Source organism: Coregonus clupeaformis, unplaced genomic scaffold, assembly GCF_020615455.1.
Source record: "Coregonus clupeaformis isolate EN_2021a unplaced genomic scaffold, ASM2061545v1 scaf0090, whole genome shotgun sequence".
Lineage (NCBI taxonomy): Eukaryota > Metazoa > Chordata > Actinopteri > Salmoniformes > Salmonidae > Coregonus > Coregonus clupeaformis.
Window position 1 is genome coordinate 459,093 of NW_025533545.1, and position 15,538 is coordinate 474,630.

The 15,538-nt window shown below is 43.2% G+C and overlaps 1 non-coding gene across 1 annotated transcript; it reads left to right on the forward strand.

Annotated features, from left to right (window-relative positions):
• The first annotated feature begins 775 nt into the window (after nucleotides 1–775).
• On the forward strand, nucleotides 776–882 carry LOC121562498. Its single transcript, XR_005999539.2, has one exon. It is a non-coding gene; the product is annotated as a U6 spliceosomal RNA (small nuclear RNA).
• Nucleotides 883–15,538: the final 14,656 nt, after the last annotated feature.

The following is a 15,538-nucleotide window of genomic DNA, read 5'->3' on the forward strand; positions in this document are numbered from 1 at the left end:
AGGTATGAAGGACATTTAAAGAGCGCAGACGGCCTATCACTTCTGTTGCAGTATTTGAACATGGCTTGTCATTTGTTCTAAATTGCAGAAATGTGTTGATGCCAAACGTGAGAAATTCATAACATTTCTATCCGTTGCCACAGATGTTGACTTTCTGGCAAGGTGTTTCGTAGGTTCGGTGGAACAGCGCTTATCAGCTCTCTGCGCGCCCAAGTCTTATTTGCTGTGGATGGAGCTCCTTCTGGAGGACAAATGCAGTACTGCACCAGCGGACGTGAAAGGGGACCATCTTATTTAAAAAAAAATCCAAGATGGCTACTTGTGAGTGTTCAGCACAAATGTCATAGTTTAGTTTCCCCTCTCCTTGTTTGTAAGAGTTTCTGCTGTTTTACAAATGTGAAAGGGTTCAAAGCACACACTAAGCCTGAGTCTTCTCAGCTCTGAGTAGAAGCTTTTACTAGATACAGATTTAGGATCAGTTTAGTTTCTACTAGCCTAGGAAAGACTGTTATGAGGGAGGGGGGGAAACGACACCAATCACAGCCCCAGCACGGTCCTACTACTCTACATAAACCCCAGCCTGCCCTGCTGCTCGGTAGAAGGCAACTGTTAAAGCTTTTAGATAGTACCACAGAGAGCGCTGTGTGTATAAAGGTGTGTTGACTGTGTGTTTTAAGCATATGAGTCTTATCAGGGTGCTTCCAGAGAATAACCGTCAATGAGACTGCTAATCTCGGCTGGTCCTATAAATTATGTCTGTGAAGAGTGTTTGTTTGTGCTCGCTTCGGCAGCACATATACTAAAATTGGAACGATACAGAGAAGATTAGCATGGCCCCTGCGCAAGGATGACACGCAAATTCGTGAAGCGTTCCTTATTTTGACCCCCTGGGGATAGTTTCCTTTCCCCCGAGGATAGTTTTGTCTTTTTTAGAACTAAAACTTTCATTGTGTGGTGGAGAAAGCAGGCACTCCTGTGGATGTTCGCTACTAACTAGTGGTAATGTTAGGTAAGTGCACCTCTAGTGGTCATGTTGCTGCCTATTGAAATCACTGGCCACTTTAATAAATGGAAATAGCCTCCAACACTCTACTCAGCAAATTGGATGTAGTCTATCACAGTGCCATCCGTTTTGTCTCCAAAGCCCCACATAATACCCACCACTGTGACCTGTACGCTCTTGTTGGCTGGTCCTCACTACATATTCGTCGCCAAACCCACTGGCTCCAGGCCATCTATAAATCACTGCTAGGCAAATCCCCGCCTTATCTTAGCTCATTGGTCACCATAGCAGCACCCACCCGTAGTCTGCGCTCCAGCAGGTATATCTCACTGGTCATTCCCAAAGCCAACACCTCCTTTGGCCGCCATTCCTTCCAGTTCTCTGCTGCCAATGACTGGAACGAATTGCAAAAATCTCTGAAGCTGGAGACTCTTATCTCCCTCAATAACTTTAAGCATCAGTTGTCAGAGCACCTTACCGATCACTGCACCTGTACACAGCCCATCTGAAATTAGCCCACCCAACTACCTCATCCCTATATTGTTATTTATTTTGCTCTTTTGCACCCCAGTATCTCTATTTGCACATCATCTCTTGCACATCTATCATTCCAGTGTTAATACTATTGTAATTATTCTGCACTATAGCCTATTTATTGCCTTACCTCCATAACTTGCTACATTTGCACACACTGTATATATATTTTCTGTTGTATTTCTGACTTTATGTTTTTTTTACCCCATATGTAACTCTGTGTTGTTTTTATTGCACTACTTTGCTTTATCTTGGCCAGGTCGCAGTTGTAAATGAGAACCTGTTCTCAACTGGCTTACCTGGTTAAATAAAGGTGAAATAAAAAAATAAAAAATAAAAGTCACTTTAATAATGTTTACATATCTTGCACTACTCATCTCATATGACAGTATATACTGTATAATATTCTACTGTATCTTAGTCCATGCCGCTCTGTCATTGCTTGTCCATATATGTATATATTCTTAAATTCCATTCCTTACTAGATGTGTGTGTATTGGGTATATGTTGTGAAATTGTTAAGATATTACTTGTTAGATATTACTGCACTGTCGGAGCTAGAAGCACAAGCATTTCGCTATACCCGCAATAACATCTGCTAAACACGTGTATGTGACAAATAAAATGTGATTTGGGTAAGTGCAACAGGATGGCTGAACTAACGAACCCAAACCAAGTCAGACACTGTCCCAATCGACAAGGCAGCATTTCAAGGCAAGATGTCAAAATTGGCGTGTCTCAAGCTCAATTAAACTTAAAATGCTGCCTTCTAAGGTGCCTTCATTTGGTTGATTTTGAAGGCCACGTAGCTGTATCCTTCGCCGGGGAGGCTATCCCGTAACACCTTGCGACGTAGCGATTTTTTAAAAAATAAGTCTAAATAAATTGCGGACAGAAGTCCCCGCTTGGGAGAAAATGTTCCAGAGGAATAGGGAATAACTTTGTGAAATGTAAGTTAATTTATTCACCAAATTGATTAAATGCTCAATAAATTACTTTCATGTGAATTGTTTTATTCAAATGTTGAGTCAGTGCTTTTTATCAGCCTGCTAGCCAAGCTAAGTCGGCTGCGATAGCTAGCTAGCAGGCAATCTCTTCCTGCTTATCAGCTGTTAAGAGATGAACAACTAAACTAACTTATCGTAAAGTCTGCAATGTGTCAATTGTGAAGACCCAGACAGTCTTTTATTTATTTATTTTTTTAAATCCTGAATTGGTGAACTTGCTAGCCAGCTAATGACAAATGTAGCAAATCTATAAAAATTTAAACAATTGAGACTAAAGATGGCATCTGATGCATTCATTTCACTCCTCTCCATCTCATATCTGATTTAAAAACGTAGGAAATGCAGCTAGCCAGCTGTGTTCTGTTCAATCTAGGCTTGCTAGCCAGCCAAGTTATTTGTACATTCTTACATGATCAGGCAATACCAGTCCAAAGACCCGCAGATGGAGATATTGAGCTGTGTGCAGCCGGCTATACACTCGTATTTCCCCCGTGGACCGGTTCGTACGTAAAACATTCTGTTGCAAGGTGTTGATTTCCTCCTTAAACTTGATTTAATGTCGAATGTGAAAAAAAAAACGGGGAAGATATATTGGCGAGATGGTGAAAAAAAAAACAGGGAAAATATGCATACTTTCTTTATGAAACACCATTTTCCACGACCATGCTAGAGTGGCTAATGTAGCTTCCTGATGTTGCGCCCCGTGTTCAGCCAAGGGTAAACAGACTGTTGCAACCTGATAGGCTGAACGCGACATTCGGGACTAGCATTCCTAGGTGTTAGCCACTCTAGCACTGTGGTGGGAAAATAGTTTTTCAAAAAGAAAGTATGCATATTTTCCCTATTTTTTTTTTTTTTCACCATCTCGCCAATAAATCGAGTTAAGGTGGAAATCGACGCCTTTGCAGCCTGAATGGAGAATGTTTTATGTACGAATCGATCCACCGGGGATACGAGTGTGTAGCTGATTACATAAAATGCCTTTGGACAGTAAGATGAAACGACTCAATATCTCCATCTGCCAGCCTATGGGCTAGGTCACTACATACGCGCACTGCCTGTTTACCTAATGTTAGCTGACTTTCTTCTTGTCACTTTCCCTTCCCCTCTTGTGTTGCACCATTGCATATGAAGATTTGTTGTATTTATTATGAAATTATTAATTAAAAGTAAAAATTGGTGACAACTTGATCAAGCCTATGAATATGCAAAACTATTTACAAAACCATTGTACATTAAAAAGGTAGTTGTGTTTTATTTTATTTTATTTTATTTTATTTTATTTAACCTTTATTTAACCAGGAAGGGCTCATTGAGATTTAAAATCTCTTTTTCAAGAGCGTCCTGGCCAAGATAGGCAGCACCAAGTCATTACAAAAAATTACAGACAGACAACATGAAAAACTACAAGTAATCTAGTAAAAAACCAACCAGGTTCTCAGCAACCTGCTCATTTTTCTCTGTCGAGGAAGGGGGGCTTTGCCAAATAAGGAGAAAGTGGGAGGGACAGTGAGCAAGAACACACCCATCCAAATGTAAACAATGCATAACTAAGTAGAAATGTGCTATGTTGTCCTTACACAGCCCTAGGAACTGTCAATTACAAAATAAAATGTAGATTTAAGCTGTAAATTATAGAATACATGTCAATTAAGCTTGAACCCCGGGAATTGCTGCTTGCAGCTATATTGTTTAAATGGATTTGCATTATGGTGTTCATTAGGTGACTAAATTAGTAACCGTTGCCTTATGATTGAAAACTGGATACAAATGTGATTAATAAAATAAAAAATCCATTAGTCTGTATGTACAGCCCTACCTTGAACCCCCACCATGGCTGCTTGCAGCTTCATTGTTTAAATGGTTTTTCATTATGATGTCCAACAGGGGACCTCTGTAAATTAGTGACAGGTGCCTTGTGACCGAAAAACTGGACCAAAATATAATTAATTAAAAACCAATTTATTAAAGTCACATTTTCACAGGAGGGGAACATTGAACATCAGCTCACCCCAGATGCCACGCCTGTACAAAATGTGGAAAACAACACCGTGAAAGAAATGACAGGATAATGTGTGCCCCAACACCGTCACAGCACAATTGCCCCACTGTCTGTATGTCCCCTGTATACCTACTGTGCAAGTTAAGGTGATAGAAGATGTCTTGTAATTTAGTCCAAGTTAAAGTGAAACTGTCCCTTTGTAGTAAACAAAAAGAAGATGATGTCATTGTATTCTACTCAACTCACTACTCCTTTTTTTTCTTCATATTTGATACGTTGTCGATATATCCCTTCCCCATTTCCCCTGCCCTCACACACATTCTTATGTATTTATTTTCATTTAGAGGGGTCTTTTTACATATCCCTTTCCCATTTTGAATGTATAATAAAGTAAAATAAACCTTTACCGTGCCTCTTGTACGCTTATCTTTTGCACTTAAAACAGTTAAAGTTCATTTCTGATCACCATTAAACATTTAGAAGTGAGAGGGGGCCATATAAATGACTGGAGTGTCTGTATAACTGTCTCATTGTAGTAGACAATTGTAAGCATTGCTTATATTCACACCCGACATTTGAGTGAAATACAGATTAGTTACAAATGTCAAACTTAAAACACATTTCAGCAAAGTTCAAATATCTGTTCCTTTGGGACCCAACGTCTCACCTCAGACCTGTTTGTCATGGGAGTTCCTGCCAGTAGTCATAGGCTACAGACACAAGCCTCTACACCTCTGTTTTTCATCCTCTCCTTCTAATCAGGGGCTAATTCAGACCTGGGACACCAGGTGAGTGCAATTAACTACCAGGTAGAAATAAAAAACAGAAGTGTTTCGGCCCTCCAGGACCGGAATTGAAGAACCCTGCTCTACACTGTCTTGGTAAGAGGGGAACAAGGTGAAATGAACTATATACAAAAGGAATGTTTGACGACCACCCAACGAGTGGCTCAGTTTCCTTCAGCACCTCACCCTTTAGTGTCTCATCTCCTCCAGCCACTGTTCTTCCCCCTCAGCAGCACTTCAAGTTATTTTCAGTTCACAATTAACATTTTGAAATTAGAGGCCATAGAAATGACAGAAGTGTCAGCATGGGTTACACAAGCCAACGCTGGACTGACGTTAGTCTGGTGTCTCTCGAGTGATTCAGTGATGAATTGTGATCTCCCCATACTGCTCCTGGTAAACAGCGTCCGGCCAATCCACCGCTGTTGATGCTTGTTGAGAGTTGACCGCAAGCTCTGAGAGAGAGAGTGTTAAACTACTAATAGTCGACCCAACATTAGCAAATATTGAATTTTCCATTTCGAAGCTTCTCATTTATTATAGGAAAAACTCACCCCAGCTATTTCTGAGGCAGGCCTTGGAGGCAGGAAGGACATCACCCTCTTCCGGTCTTCACCCCCACCGGGGCAAGGACAGAAGCCTGGGGTGGATACAAGGGAACGCTGGAGGTAGATCACCAGGGACAGGGGCCGAACGTGAGGCAGGAGGGAACGCTGGAGGGGGACTAGCAAGAAAAAAGTAAGAAAATGTATTCACTCTCTACTGGAAGCTAGCTTCATAAAGTATTCACACCCTTTGACTTTTTCTACATTTGGTTGTGTAGTACATGTTTAAAGTCGTGTGGTTCAGTTGGTAGAGCATGGCAACGCCATGTTTGTGGGTTCGATTCCCAGGGGGACCAGCAAGAAAAAAGTAAGAAAATGTATTCACTCTCTACTGGAAGTCCCTCTGGATAAGAGTGTCTGCTAAATGACAAACTTCACAGACTTCACATAGTTTTTAAAAATCAAAAACTACATATTGCAACACCCAAAGAAAATAACACAGTTACACAGGTCAAACATAGGTACAAGGTAGGCATTAAAGAACTGACATTTTTACAAGTATCGACTGATAGTGACTCAATGTTGTCGGAGGTACACTCCACCGGCACTCATCTCAACTCCATTGAGATGTATATATGGTGGAGTTGTGTTTTCTCAGCTAGTCTACAGTCTGTATAGGTAACCTCTGCTCCTCCTCTCCTTCCCTCCAGACTCCCCGCAGCTCTCTCTCTCTGTCTCTGAAGAGGAGGTTCCCCCGAGCAGCAGCACTGTGAGCAGGAGTGGAGCCCCAGTCTGGGGCAGGAGGACCCAGAGCCCACACAGATTAAAGAGGAACAGGAGGAACTCAGGACCAGTCAGGAGGAAGAGCAGGTTCAAGGGCTGGAGCCTGACATCATAGAGTTCAAATTCACTCCTTCCTGTGTGAAAAGTGAATGTGATCAGGAGGACCCACTTTGGTCCTTGACTCTTCCCCAAACCCAGACTGTGGAGAACAGAGAGAGTGACTCTAAACCAGTGGATTTCAAACCTTTTGGCACTGTGACCCACCTAAAGGGTCTTGACATTCCCTGTGACCCTCCAGGTAATCAAAACAATGCCTCCAGCCACAGCTCAGCCATAAGCAGCGACCCAGTAGGACTTGACAGCAGCCCAACTTTGGATCAGAACCCACTATTGGGGAATCACTGTTCCAAACCCAGCACCACATCTATAAAAACTCACCACTGCCGTGACTGTGGTGAAACGTTTTCTCTGAAAGCTGACCTGCAGAGGCATGTGACTCTCACCAAGAAGAGACTCAGCGAATGCCACTTATGCAAAAAAACAGTACAACTCCACCTGTAAACTGGAAGCCCATGTCAGACTCTGTCACGGTCGGAAACCCTGCACCTGCCCCTTTTGTGGCAAGACCTTCAAACAAAAAGGACATCTGTCCAGGCACATGAATATTCACACAGGAGAGAAACCATTTAGCTGTGGTGACTGTGGGAAGAGCTTTACTCGGAAGGGGGACCTAAGGAGACATATACTGACTCACACAGGAGAGAAACCATTTAGCTGTGGTGACTGCGGCAAAGCCTTCATTCGCAAGGAGCACCTAACTGCACATATACGGACTCACACAGGAGAGTAATCATTTAGCTGTGGTGACTGCAGGAAAAGCTAGTCTCAAGCAGAACCTATCCAAGCATAAACTGACTCACACAGGAGAGTAATCATATGGCTGCTTAGTCTGTGGTAAAATATTCATTCAGAAGGGAAACCTGCTGACGCACGTGAGAAACATCCACAAAGGAAGAAAACAGGATGAAAACACAAAGAAGAAAGACAATTAGGACAAAGAGATTTCCTGTCAGCAGATGGGAATAACAAGGCAGGATGTGGACAACACTCTTAGGAAAGGAGAGCAACTCTGGATCATTCATGCTCTGGGTTTCAGAAAAATAAATACATTATGGATTTACTTTAGTAAAATGTTCTGTGTAAATAAAGTTTGATTTTAATTAAAAGTTTAGGAAATGAACAAACAGTAGTGCCTGTACAGTGGGGGAAAAAACTATTTAGTTAGCCACCAATTGTGCAAGTTCTCCAACTTAAAAAGATGAGAGAGGCCTGTAATTTTCATCATAGGTACACATCAACTATGACAGACAAATTGAGGGAAAAAAATCCAGAAAATCACATTGTAGGATTTTTAATGAATTTATTTGCAAATTATGGTGGAAAATAAGTATTTGGTCACCTACAAACAAGCAAGATTTCTGGCTCTCACAGACCTGTAACTTCTTCTTTAAGAGGCTCCTCTGTCCTCCACTCGTTACCTGTATTAATGGCACCTGTTTGAACTTGTTATCAGTATAAAATACACCTGTCCACAACCTCAAACAGTCACACTCCAAACTCCACTATGGCCAAGACCAAAGAGCTGTCAAAGGACACCAGAAACAAAATTGTAGACCTGCACCAGGCTGGGAAGACTGAATCTGCAATAGGTAAGCAGCTTGGTTTGAAGAAATCAACTGTGGGAGCAATTATTAGGAAATGGAAGACATACAAGACCACTGATAATCTCCCTCGATCTGGGGCTCCACGCAAGATCTCACCCCGTGGGGTCAAAATGATCACAAGAACGGTGAGCAAAAATCCCAGAACCACACGGGGGGACCTAGTGAATGACCTGCAGAGAGCTGGGACCAAAGTAACAAAGCCTACCATCAGTAACACACTACGCCGCCAGGGACTCAAATCCTGCAGTGCCAGACGTGTCCCCCTGCTTAAGCCAGTACATGTCCAGGCCCGTCTGAAGTTTGCTAGAGTGCATTTGGATGATCCAGAAGAGGATTGGGAGAATGTCATATGGTCAGATGAAACCAAAATAGAACTTTTTGGTAAAATCTCAACTCGTCGTGTTTGGAGGACAAAGAATGCTGAGTTGCATCCAAAGAACACCATACCTACTGTAAAGCATGGGGGTGGAAACATCATGCTTTGGGGCTGTTTTTCTGCAAAGGGACCAGGATGACTGATCCGTGTAAAGGAAATAATGAATGGGGCCATGTATCGTGAGATTTTGAGTGAAAACCTCCTTCCATCAGCAAGGGCATTGAAGATGAAACGTGGCTGGGTCTTTCAGCATGACAATGATCCCAAACACACCGCCCGGGCAACGAAGGAGTGGCTTCGTAAGAAACATTTCAAGGTCCTGGAGTGGCCTAGCCAGTCTCCAGATCTCAACCCCATAGAAAATCTTTGGAGGGAGTTGAAAGTCCATGTTGCCCAGCGACAGCCCCAAAACATCACTGCTCTAGAGGAGATCTGCATGGAGGAATGGGCCAAAATACCAGCAACAGTGTGTGAAAACCTTGTGAAGACTTACAGAAAACGTTTGACCTGTGTCATTGCCAACAAAGGGTATATAACAAAGTATTGAGAAACTTTTGTTATTGACCAAATACTTATTTTCCACCATAATTTGCAAATAAATTCATAAAAAATCCTACGATTTTCGGGATTTTTTTTCTTCTCATTTTGTCTGTCATAGTTGACATGTACCGACGATGAAAATTACAGGCCTCTCTCATCTTTTTAAGTGGGAGAACTTGCACAACTGGTGGCTGACTAAATACTTTTTTCCCCCACTGTATTATGGGAATCTCACAGATCTGCCGTTCAACGTCTGTTGATGTTTTCACGTCATTAGAAACAGGGATATCTGGTCGTTTGTTTTGGAATGTCTCTCAGGGTGATGACAGAATGTTCTGACTGATGTTATTGATTTTTTTTATAGCATACTTTCCAGAAAATATCTCCTTCCATCTGTCCAAGAGTATTTCTCATCCATTTTGACCCAATGTTGCTCATTCATGATATTGTTTGAAATTGTAGCTTCTGGGAAGTAGTGATATAGTCGACTCCTCATACGTGCAAACTCTTGTTTTAAGTGCACTGCTGTGTTTTTCCTGTCCCAGTGCAAATAAATCTATGTTATAATACATTAGTATGGAAGCCCCTTAGTAATAAATCAACTGTAAAAACGGTTTTAAATGGGCTATGATGGGAGCAGATGTTTTTTGTAAATCGGGTCATATGGTTTAAAAAAAATAAAAAAATAGGCAACTTTGATTGGACAATAGAACTAACAGGGCTGAGTTTTGCTGTATGCGGGGTTGCATTGTGTGGGCCTTTGCGTCTGTAATTAAAAAGATACTCACAAAGTATGTAATCACTATTGTGTTGATTGATTAATTCCAGTCAATAATTTGGAATCGATAAGGTCTAGGTAGCCTAGCCACCCGAAGTTTGAATATAAACCAATTTTGATCACATTTACATTTTCTCTTAACACAAATAATCAGGCCTAATTTAGGCTATAAATACATTTCGTTACATGTATTTGTAAAGGATCCCCATTAGTTCCTGCCAAGGCAGCAGTTACTCTTCCTGGGGTCCATCAACATTAAGGCAGTTATATACAATTTAAAATATTACATGACATTACATTTCATAACATTTTACCCAATACATTTAGTGTGTTCCCTCAGGCCACTTCTCTACAGCTGCACCATCGAGAGCATCCTGACTGGTTGCATCACCGCCTGGTATGGCAACTGCTTGACCTCCGACCGCAAGGCACTACAGAGGGTAGTGCGTACGGCCCAGTACATCACTGGGGCAAAGCTTCCTGCCATCCAGGACCTCTATACCAGGCGGTGTCAGAGGAAGGCCCTCAAAATTGTCAAAGACTCCAGCCACCCTAGTCATAGACTGTTCTCTCTGCTACCGCACGGCAAGCGGTACCGGAGTGCCAAGTCTAGGTCCAAAAGACTTCTCAACAGCTTCTACCCCCAAGCCATAAGACTCCTGAACAGCTAATCATGGCTACCCGGACTATTTGCACTGCCCCCCCACCCCATCCTTTTTACGCTGCTGCTACTCTGTTAAGTATTTATGCATAGTCACTTTAACTCTACCCACATGTACATATTACCTCAACTACCTCAACTAGCCGGTGCCCCCGCACATTGACTCTGCAACGGTACCCCCCTGTATATATAGCCTCCCTACTGTCACTTTATTTTACTTCTGCTCTTTTTTTTCTCAACACTTTTTTTGTTTTTTATTTTTACTTTTTTTGTTTAAAATAAATGCACTGTTGGTTAAGGGCTGTAAGTAAGCATTTCACTGTAATGTCTGAACCTGTTGTATTCGGCGCATGTGACCAATAAAATGTGATTTGATTTTATTTGATACTATCACATATTTAAAATACAACATCCATGTGTACGTGTAGGTGCCAATGTGTGTGTCTCTTCACAGTCCCCGCTATTCCATAAGGTGTATTTGTATCTGTTTTTTAAATCCAATTCTACTGCTTGCATCAGTTACCTGATGTGGAATAGAGTTCCATGTAGCCATGGCTCTATGTAGTACTGTGCGCCTCCCATAGTCTGTTCTGGACTTGGGGACTGTGAAGAGACCTCTGGTGGCATGTCTTGTGGGGTATGCATGGGTGTCCGAGCTGTGTGCTAGTAGTTTAAACAGACACCTCAGTGCATTCAGCATGTCAACACTTCTTACAAAAACAAGTAGTGATGATTTCAGTCTCTCCTCCACTTTGAGCCAGGAGAGATTATTAATGTTAGCTCTCTGTGTACATCCAAGGGCCAGCCGTGCTGCCCTGTTCTGAGCCAATTGCAATTTTCCTATGTCCCTCTTTGTGGCACCTGACCACATGACTGAACAGTAGTCCAGGTGTGACAAAACTAGGGCCTGTAGGACCTGCCTTGTTGATAGTGCTGTGAAGAATGCAGAGCAGCGCTTTATTATAGACAGAATACTCCCCATTCTAGCTACTGTTGTATCAATATGTTTTGACCATGACAGTTTACAATCCAGGGTTACTCCAAGCTATTTTGTCTCCTCAACTTGCTCAATTTCCACATTATTCATTACAAGATTTAGTTGAGGTTTAGGGTTTAGTAAATGATTTGTCCCAAATACAATGCTTTTAGTTTTTGAAATATTTAGGAATTGTCACGATCGTTGACACATGATGAAGCGGACCAAGGCGCAGCGTTGAAGGTGAACATATTATTTATTTAGAATGATCACACGATCAAAACGATAACGTGACGTCTACGGTATAACACAAACCAAATCAGAACAAGATCCCACAACATTTGTGGGAAAATAGCCTCTATAAATATGGCTCCCAATCAGAGACAACCCGCCACAGCTGACACTCGTTGCCTCTGATTGGGAACCACTCTGGCCAACACAGAAATACAACATATAGACTATCCACACCCTGGCTCAACATATAGAGTCCCAGAGCCAGGGTGTGACAGTACCCCCCCCTAAAGGCGCGGACTGCGACCGCGCCTAAACGTACACAAACCAGGGGAGGGCTGGGTGGGCATTCCTCCTCGGAGTCGGTTCCGGCTCCGGGCTTGACCACCACCCTTCCACCATCCCCCCGTGGCGCCCCTGGTCCGGTCTGGCCCCGCTGGCTGGAGCTGGACCGGACATCGTTGAAGCGGACCGCTTAGGCTCCGGTGTGGAGCAGCTGACCGGTACCTTACCAGGCACCGGTGACCCAGGCACGGGTTGTGCGGGACTGACGACGCGCACCCCTGTCTTGGTGCGTGGAGTAGGAACGGGCCGGACCGGGCTGACGATGCGCACCCCTGGCTTGGTGCGTGGAGTAGGAACGGGCCGGACCGGGCTGACGATGCGCACCCCTGGCTTGGTGCGTGGAGTAGGAACGGGCCGGACCGGGCTGACGATGCGCACCCCTGGCTTGGTGCGTGGAGTAGGAACGGGCCGGACCGGGCTGACGATGCGCACCCCTGGCTTGGTGCGTGGAGTAGGAACGGGCCGGACCGGGCTGTCGAAGCGCACCCCTGACTTGGTGCGGGGAACAGGCACGGGCCGTGCCGGACTGACGACGCACACCACTGGCTTGGTGTGGGGAGCAGGAGCGGGCCGAGCCGGGCTGTCGAAGCGCACTCCTGACTTGGTGCGGGGAACAGGAACAGGCCGGACCGTACTGGGAACACACACCACTGGCCCTACGTGGGGATCAGGAACAGGCCGGACCGGACTGGCAACACACGCCAGTACCTCTCGCCGTGCCTCTACAACCTCCTTCCCCCTGGTGACCAGTGACTCCCGTAACCTGGCGTCCTCCTGCTGCCCCGTCGTCCACGGCGTTAGCCCCCCCCTAAAAAATTTATGGGCTTCACTCCTACCCGTGGCCAAGGCCTCCATCCCTCTTGCCAGACTCGCACTCATCTCCTCCCAAGTCCATCCTCTCTCCTCGTCACGCTGCTTGATCCAGTCGAGGTGGGATCTTCTGTCACGATCGTCTACCAAATATGAGGACCAAGGCGCAGCGTTGAAGGTGAACATATTATTTATTTAGAATGATCACACGATCAAAACAACAACGATAACGTGACGTCTACGGTATAACACAAACCAAATCAGAACAAGATCCCACAACATTTGTGGGAAAATAGCCTCTATAAATATGGCTCCCAATCAGAGACAACCCGCCACAGCTGACACTCGTTGCCTCTGATTGGGAACCACTCTGGCCAACACAGAAATACAACATATAGACTATCCACACCCTGGCTCAACATATAGAGTCCCAGAGCCAGGGTGTGACAGGAATAACTTATTCCTTGCCACCCATTCTGAAACTAACTGCAGCTCTTTAAGTGTTGCTGTCATTTCAGTCACTGTGGTAGCTGACGTGTATAGTGTTGAGTCATCCGCATACATAGACACACTGGCTTTACTCAAAGCCAGTGGCATGTCTTTAGTAAAGATGGAAAATAGCAAGGGGCCTAGACAGCTGCCCTGGGGAATTCCTGATTCTACCTGGATTTTGTTGGAGAGGCTTCCATTAAAGAACACCCTCTGTGTTATGTTAGACAGGTAACTCTTTATCCACAATATAGCAGGGGGTGTACAGCCATAACACATATGTTTTTCCAGCAACAGACTATGATCGATAATGTCAAAAGCCGCACTGAAGTCTAACAAAACAGCCCCTACAATCTTTTTATCATCAATTTCTCTCAGCCAATCATCAGTCATTTGTGTAAGTGCTGTGCTTGTTAAATGTCCTTCCCTATAAGCGTGCTGAAAGTCTGTTGTCAATTTGTTTACTGTGAAATAGCAATTTATTTGGTCAAGCACAATATTTTCCAAAAGTTTACTAAGGGTTGGTAACAGGCTGATTGGTTGGTTATTTGAGCCAGTTAAGGGGGCTTTACTATTATTAGGTAGGGGAATAACTTTTGCTTCCCTCCAGGCCTGAGGACACACTTTCTAGTAGGCTGAAATTGAATATATGGCAAATAGGAGTGGCAATATCGTCCGCTATTATCCTCAGTAATTTTCCATCCAAGTTGTCAGACCCCGGTGGCTTGTCATTGTTGATTGACAATAATACTTTTTCACCTCTTCCACACTTACTTTACGGAATTCAAAATTACAATGCTTGTCTTTCTTAATTTGGTCAGATATACTTGGATGTGTAGTGTCAGCGTTTGTTGCTGGCATGTCATGCCTAAATTTGCTAATCTTGCCAATAAAAAAATCATTAAAGTAGTTGGCAATATCAGTGGGTTTTGTGATGAATGAACCATCTGATTCAATGAATGATGGAGCGGAGTTTGCCTTTTTGCCCAAAATTTCATTTAAGGTGCTCCAAAGCTTTTTACTATCATTACTTTTACATGTCATTTATCTTAGTTTCATAGTATAGTTTCTTCTTCTTTTTATTCAGTTTAGTCACATGATTTCTCAATATGCAGTACGTTTGCCAATCGGTTGTACAGCCAGACCTATTTGCCATCTCTTTTGCCTCATCCCTCTCAACCATACAGTTTTTCAATTCCTCCTCAATCCATGGGGATTTAACAGTTTTTACAGTCATTTTCTTAATGGGTGCATGCTTATTAGTTACTGGGATAAGCAATTTCATAAATGTGTCAAGTGCAGCATCTGGTTGCTTGTCATTACACACCACAGACAAATATTCTTCACATCAACAACATAGGAATCCCTACATAACTTATTGTTTGACCTCTTATACACAATATTAGGCCCAGCCTTTGGAACTTTGGTTTTCCTAGATATGGCTACTATATTGTGATCACTACATCCAATGGATTTGGATACTGCTTTAAAGCAAATTTATGCAGCATTGGTAAAGACGTAATCAATACATGTTGATTTCATTCCTGTGCTGTTTGTAACTACCCTGGTAGGTTGACTGATAACCTGAACCAGGTTGCAGGCACTAGTTACAGTTTGAAGCTTTGTCTTGAGTGGGCAGCTTGATGAAAGCCAGTCAATATTTACATCACCCAGAAAATATACCTCTCTGTTGATATCACATACAGTGGGGAGAACAAGTATTTGATACACTGCCGATTTTGCAGGTTTTCCTACTTACAAAGCATGTAGAGGTCTGTACTTTTTATCATAGGTACACTTCAACTGTGAGAGACGGAATCTAAAACAAAAATCCAGAAAATCACATTGTATGATTTTTAAGTAATTAATTTGCATTTTTTTGCATGACATAAGTATTTGATCACCTACCAACCAGTAAGAATTCCGGCTCTCACAGACCTGTTAGTTTT